The 7,139-nt window shown below is 46.0% G+C and overlaps 1 long non-coding RNA gene across 2 annotated transcripts in view; it reads right to left on the reverse strand.

The window, feature by feature from the left end:
- Positions 1-240: 240 nt before the first annotated feature.
- LOC116074865 overlaps positions 241-7,139 on the reverse strand; it is a 23,964-nt gene continuing 17,065 nt past the window's right edge. For both annotated transcript variants that reach the window (XR_004112316.1, XR_004112317.1), the window contains exon 3: positions 241-844. This is a non-coding gene — a long non-coding RNA (uncharacterized LOC116074865). The remainder of the gene's footprint in view (positions 845-7,139) is intronic.

The raw sequence follows: 7,139 nt of genomic DNA on the forward strand, positions 1-7,139 counted from the left end.
CCGAGAGGAAAAAATAGAATACAGGGGCAAGGGCTGGTGGGAATTATTTAATACCAAGACCCAGATCCTCCATATTGGCCGTATTCGGCATGCATTGGGCAGCATTTTTGTATACTTGAGTGTGTGGGCTGGCATTGCCAACAGACACCCTTGATTCACATTACAGAATAGACTTAAAGAAAATAAGAGAGCTGCAGTCGCTTCTAAAAACCTTAACAGATCTTGATTTCTGCCACCATCTCGGTACAGTAACATTTTAATAACATTGTCAGCTACATTTAAAAATCTTCAGTATTAAAAATGGTTCTGGCACATATATTTATTCTTTTTATTTCCAAATCCCTATGTAATTTATTCCCCAACTTGTTTCTCCAGATGGTTAAAAAAGAAAAAGAAAAAGAAAAAGAAAGTGGATAGAGAGGGCTGGGGTGTAGCTCAGTCAGTACAGAGCTTGCTTAGCATACATGTTGCCTAGCAAGCGCGTTGTCCTGGATTGACGCCCCAGCGCTGAATAAACGAGGAATGGAGGTGCACACTTGCCATCCCAGCTCTTGGGAGGTGGGGAGGGCAGGATGATCATCCTTTACTTAGCTGTATATCTAGTTCAAGGCCAGCCTGGACTACGGGATCTCAAACAATAAAACCAACGTAAACAGAAGAGAGGTAATCCTGTGTCCACTTGCATCGACCTGTGCAGATCTTGTCTGCTGGACCTGGATTCTGAGGACCTGAAAGGATGGGGCCCGACTAGAGTCTGATGCTGTAGGCAACCTTACTTCGGTTTCCATGTACTTTTATAAACAGTGTAGCAGAAAGGAATGACCCAAGGAAGGCTGTTTGAGTTCTGGAAAAAAAAAAAAAACCATGATCAGAAAAGCATGCATATCAGCAGCACCAGGAAAGCACATACTAAATATTAACAGGGCAGTCCTTCCCCAGAACTTTCTCGGGACAGACCGGTTCAAACACAGGTACCTGGAACCGCACTATAGACTCTCTCTGGGAACGCACAAAAGCAAGGCAAAAGGCCATATCCAGATTCAGGGTCCACTGACCAGAGTGGGTTCTATAGCTATGTTCAGACATCCAACAAGAATAAACATGGGGGCTGGAGAGATGGCTCAGCGGTTAAGAGCACGCACTGCTCTTCCAAAGGTCCTGAGTTCAATTCCCAGCAACCGCATGGTGGCTCACAACCATCTGTCATGGGATCCGGTGCCGTCTTCTGGTGTGTCTGAAGATAGCTACAGTGCACTCACATACATAAAATAAATAAATAAATCTTAAAAAAAAAAACATTAAAAAAAATAATAAACATGTCTTATGACTTGAACGTAAATGTCTAACACAGGCTGCACAAAAATCTCATCCAAGAACAATCCAGGAAACAAGACACCCCTGAGGTAAAAGACCCTCTCTGCCTTTTCTCCTGGAGACTTTCCCACAGTTCCCCAAGGCATGCATCGTTCACTGTGGCTCACTCTTTGTGCTCCGACAGTGATGGGTATAAATGCACAAGGACAGTCAGCCCATAGACTGTGCGCACAGCCAAGGTCCCCAGCAGGCTACGGACTCCCAGGAATTGACACGGTGAAGCCAGCCAGTCGTCCCTTCTGTCCAGCAAGGGTGAGCAAAAGGTCACGTGAACATCAAGGTCATTGAAAAGGGCCTTCAGGCTGGTCTGCAGTGCCTCCCTCGGAGACTCTGGAAGTCACACATTAAGTGTGGAGATGTTATAGACAGAGGAGTCTGGGGTCTCTGCGTGGGCGAGCATCCTTGCTGACTGTATATGAGGAACGAATCCATCGATGATGTTTGAAACCCCCAAGAGTGGGGCAGCTAGTGGTTAATTATATAACACAGCAGCAAAAACACTTTAGTGTTTGCACACTGTAATTATTCTCGTGATGGCAGCTCGGGAACACGTAGTTAAAGAGAAACCAGTAAGTCAGGAACTTCTGTTTGTACCTGGTGTTTGCCCTAGCCTTGGCATCACCCGAACGGTCTCCTAGAGAAAGTTCCTCACATCTTGTCTTGTTCATAGGAAAATTGCATATCGTATGCCCTTTAACCACCGTGACAGAAGTATAAAATATAGAGAAGCCAGAGAGAGGCCTCAGTTGTCACCAAGCCTGAGGGGCCTGAGTTTAATCCCTGTACCCACACGGTGCAAGGAGAGAATCGAATCCCACCTCTGACCACCTCATGTGTGCTGTGGCATGCATGTGACACCCCCTTCGCATGCACACAGAACAAATAAAACGAATTAAAAAAAAAAATTTTGTCGGCGGTGGTGGCGCACACCTTTAACCCCAGCACTTGGGAGGCAGAGGCTGGTGGATTTCGGAGTTCGAGGCCAGCCTGGTCTACAGAGTGAGTTCCAGGACAGTCAAGGCTACACAGAGAAACCCTGTCTCAAAAACAACAACAACAACAACAAAAACCTTTTAAGTCAGTCGGTGGTTGTGGCACAAGCCTTTAATCCCAACACTTGGGAGGCAGAAACAGGAGGATACCTGTGAGTTCTGGGCCAGCTTCCCCTTCCCTCTCAAAAAAATTAATTTGTAGTCAAAACTACAAATACATATATATACACACACATATATGTACATATAAACATATATGTACATGCATACATATATATGTGTGTATATATGTATATATGTATGTGTGTGTATATATACATATATATATGTATATATATATATATATATGGGGGGGCGTGGATTCTAGACAGGGTTACTCTGTGTAGCCCTAGCTATCCTGGAACTTGATCTATAGACCAGGCTAGCCTCGAACACAGAGATCTACCTGCCTCTGCCTCCCAGGTGCTGGGATTAAAGACGTGAACCACCACTGCCTGGCCAGTCAGTGCTCTTAACCACCAAACCATCTCTCCAAATGAACCATCTCTCCAAACCCCATAACATGAATTTTTAAAGATTTCCATTTTTTTTTTAATGTGTACATGAGTTTGCCTCCACATCTGTGCCTGGTGCTCACAGGGCTCCCCTAAAGCTGGATGGAGCTCCGTAAGCCACTAGCCATGGGTGCTGGAAACTAAATTTGGGTATTCTGCCAGTGCTAAGCTATCATTCCAGCCCATGAAATGATTTTTTTTTTTAAGTTAGAAGTTGGTGTGGAGAGGAAAATTTCTATTTTTACTGACTTGTGTTTATGTGTCACAGCTCACGTGTGGAGTTCAGAGGATAACCTGTGGGAGGCGATTCTTCCGCCTTGCAGAGGCAGGGTCTCTCTTGTTGCTCTCAAGTGTGTACTCTAAGGCTACCTGGCCTGTCAGCTGCTGGGTGGTGCAACTCCTCTCCCTGTAGGAGAAAGTTGGGGTTATAGGTAATTGCAACTGCATCCTGCTTTTCACAGTCTGCGACTTCCAGGAATCCAGCTCACCAGGGAAGGATTTCTCTTTCTCCTTCACTGCCATTTATTCCTATTTATCTACAACAAAAGTCAGGTTAACGGAAGAAAAGCACACAAACTGTGTCTCGGTTTTCTAGATCTAAAGTTGCGAGGCTGCTTGCGAATGTTCAAGTCTGAGGACATGAACGGTGCTTGGGACAGAGATGATTAGATAAACGAGTTTGGCCACGATGGCTAGTCTGGCTCCTTCTCTCTGTCCTCAGCCTTTGATAACAAGAATGTTCCTCTTCTCTAATTACAGGGTGAGCACCTCCCCTGGTGAGGATTTCATGACCTGCTCCAGGGGAAGGTCAGAGAATTCTCTCGCGGCTTGCCTGGGAGACAGGGAGAAGGTCCTTCCTTCTGCCGGGTTTTCAAAAGAGAATGGGCTGCCTATCGAGAGCACATCTTGAACTCCATCATCAGAACCAATACATCAATTGATACAATCCAAAACACTTGCTCTATACAGGAGGTAAAGATGATAGAGGCTAGGAAGGTAGCTCCGTTGGCACGGGGCTTGCCAAGCAAGCTGCAGAAGGAGCTCAGTTGGATTCCCAGCTCCCACATAATAAAAAGCTGGACATACTTGCCTGGAACTCCGGCACTATGCTGGCTGGCCAGGAAACCTGGTCCCAGCGAGAGGTCATTCTCAAAAAACTGATGAATGGTACAGACTCACATGCATAGATAGGCACACCACACATACACACACACACACACACACACAAACCCTCACACTCACACCCTCACACACACACTCTCATACAGACATACATGCAGGCAAAACACCAAACTGGAGTTCACAGACAGTTGTGATCTGCCATGTGGGTGCTGGAAATCGAGTCTGGGTCATTTGGAAGAGCAGCCAGTGCTCTTAACCCCTGAGCCATCTCTCCAGCCCCTAGCCTATTTAGTTTAATACCCAATAATATATATATATATAAGCAATCATTACATTTACTGTTAATCATAAAATACATCTTTGCTAAATAATATTAAAAAAGAGTCCTGATGTATAAGCACACCTCCCTTTAGGACTGCTAAAGTGAAGGTAAGAAGTAAAAAAAAAATTTAAAAACTGTTTAATATGGAACTAGAAATTAAAAGTTAACTAAGAAAAGAACAGAGCCACTGACTTCTAGGACATGACTTGATTTGGAAGCTAAACATCGCTCAAGTGGTTCTCCTGAAGTAGACCTCCGAGTGTAACAGTTTTGTGTTGAAAACTATGACCACCCAGGATAACCTCTAAGGGGGTCTGTCTCCTGCCCAGCTTGCAACATGCATTTTATTCCATTGCGGTTTGAGACAAAGTCCCCTACATCTCTACATGTTACTGTTGCATTGCCTCGAGGAGACACTGAAGACTATACAGCTCTTCTAAAGGCCAACCCTTCATTGGGGCTGGCTTACAGTTGCAGAGGTTCAGTCCGTTATCATCATGGAGGGAGCACGGCAGCTGGCAGGCACGGTGCCGGAGAAGGAGCATGGAGCTACATCCTTATCTTCAAAGGCCACTCCCAGGGACATGCTTCCTCCAACACGGCCATACCTCCTCATCCTGTCAAATAGTGCCAATCCCTGGTGACCAAGCGTTCAGATCAATGAGCCTATGGGGTCACTCTCCTTCAAACAACCTTGAACGTCTGCTCCTCCACACCCAGGCTGGGCATTCTGGTTTAATGCAGGTTTGGGGATGAATCCCAAGGTTTCATGCACTCTCCCAGCCCCTAGCAACCAACCTGCAAGTAGAGTTCCATCCTCCGATCCACTCAACTTGTTTTATTAGGCCCTCAGTTGTTTTTATTGTTGTTGTTATTATTACTATTATCATTATAGTTAGGGATTTTTAGATTTGTTTAGTTTTATGTGTATGAGTTCTCTATCTGCGTGTATACCTGCATGACTGAAGAGGGCATCAGATCCCATTACAGATGATTGTGAGCTACTGTGTGGTTGCTGGGAATTGAATTCAGGACCTCTGGAAAAGCAGGCCTGTGTTCTTAGTCACTGAGCCATCTCTCCAGCCCCACAGTTAGGGTTTCTATTTTTGTAATGAGACACCATGACCAAAAAAGCAAGTTAGGAAGAGTTTATTTGTCTTACTCTTCCACATCAGTGTTCATCATTGAAGAAAGTCAGGACAGGAACTCAAACAGGGTAGGAACCCGGAGGCAGGAACTCACGCAGAGGCCATGGAAGGGTGCTGCTTACTGGCTTGCTCATCATGGCTTGCTCAGCCTGCTCTCTTAGAGGACTCAGGACCATCAGCCCAGGGTTAGAACCACTCTCAAGTAGACTGGGTCCTCCCCCATTGATCACTAATTAAGGAAATCCCCTACAGCTGGATCTCATGGAGGCATTTCCTCAATAGAAATTCCCTCCTTTCAAGTGACTCTAGCTCATGTCAAGTTGACATAATGCTAGTTTGGGCACTTACGAATATTTAAAAGCATAAAAAGAAACTACCCTAGGGACCCTTAACCCTAGTAGCAACGGGCTCCAGCTGTTTCATGAAGGATGAAGGGGTAAGGGAGGAATGCTCCCCAAGTAGGATGTGGGGTCAAATGTCATTAATCATGTTCCCTGATGATATGGTTGGCTGGTCCAAGAGGTCTGTGGGGGCGGGGGGTGTCACCAGACCTTCACACACCCCAGGGACGTCAAGGATGGATTCCACATAGGTGGGGTGAAGAAGACATCCCCTGAATGGCGAGGATGGAGCATGTATAAATCAAAATAAATCAAATCGTTAGGTCTCAAACCCTAGGCAAACAGCTAACCGAGGTACTTATTAACATATCAAAGGTGACCCCGGCTACCAAGGTTCACCCACCATCCCTCAGTTTCTACCTGTTCCAGGGTCCTCCTGGCTGGCATACTCCATCCTGTACCCTAAACTTCTCTAGTCAAGAGACTGGGCTGGGTTTTTCCTTCCCCCAGTTCCTCTGGCTCCCCTAGAATTCAGCCAATTTGGCTACATCATCGCTTAGCCCAGGCTGCCCCTCTTCGTTAGTGGCTCCTCTCTTGCTTTCCCTGCCTCTCTTTCTTCACATGGCCCAGATCAGTCTGCAGTGTTCACTCTGCAATCCCCCAGATGCCTCTTTTTGTCCACCTTCTGTATTCTCCCTTATGTCTATATCAAACCTTCTCCTTCCCCATGCCTAAGAGCATCATGAGTTCCTACTATTTCTCTCTTTCTTTTTTTTTTTCTCCATCCATAAATCCCCCCAGAATGGTGAAGATGTGTGCCACACAGGTGAGGTCACCCCAGGAATGGATCACATATAGATGTGGTTACCCCGAATGGTAAGGATGTATCTCACATGGATGAGGTTACCCCCAGGAATGGTGAAAATGCATCACACATAGATGAGAGCACCCCAGGCATGATGAGGATAGATCACATACCCAGTCACCCCAGGAATGGTAAGGAGTTACTCAGAGATGAACTCACCCTGGGAATGGTGAGCGTGAGCCCCATACAGAGAAGCTTAGGGCATGTGCTGAAAATCCCTGCCACTGAGATCAGAGAAAAAACGGAAAAGGTTAAATACAGAGGAGACCTTCAAAGGTCACCTCCCTCCTCACATGGAAGAGAAGAGGAAGCCAAGGTCCCAGAAGGCTGCATATCTCTCACAGAGTGCATTTTCAGAAAAACCCAGCCCAAGACTGCAGGCGCCTTCCACCGCAGTAACAGAAATGGGAAGGGAAAGAAA

Source organism: Mastomys coucha, unplaced genomic scaffold (assembly GCF_008632895.1).
Source record: "Mastomys coucha isolate ucsf_1 unplaced genomic scaffold, UCSF_Mcou_1 pScaffold3, whole genome shotgun sequence".
NCBI lineage: Eukaryota > Metazoa > Chordata > Mammalia > Rodentia > Muridae > Mastomys > Mastomys coucha.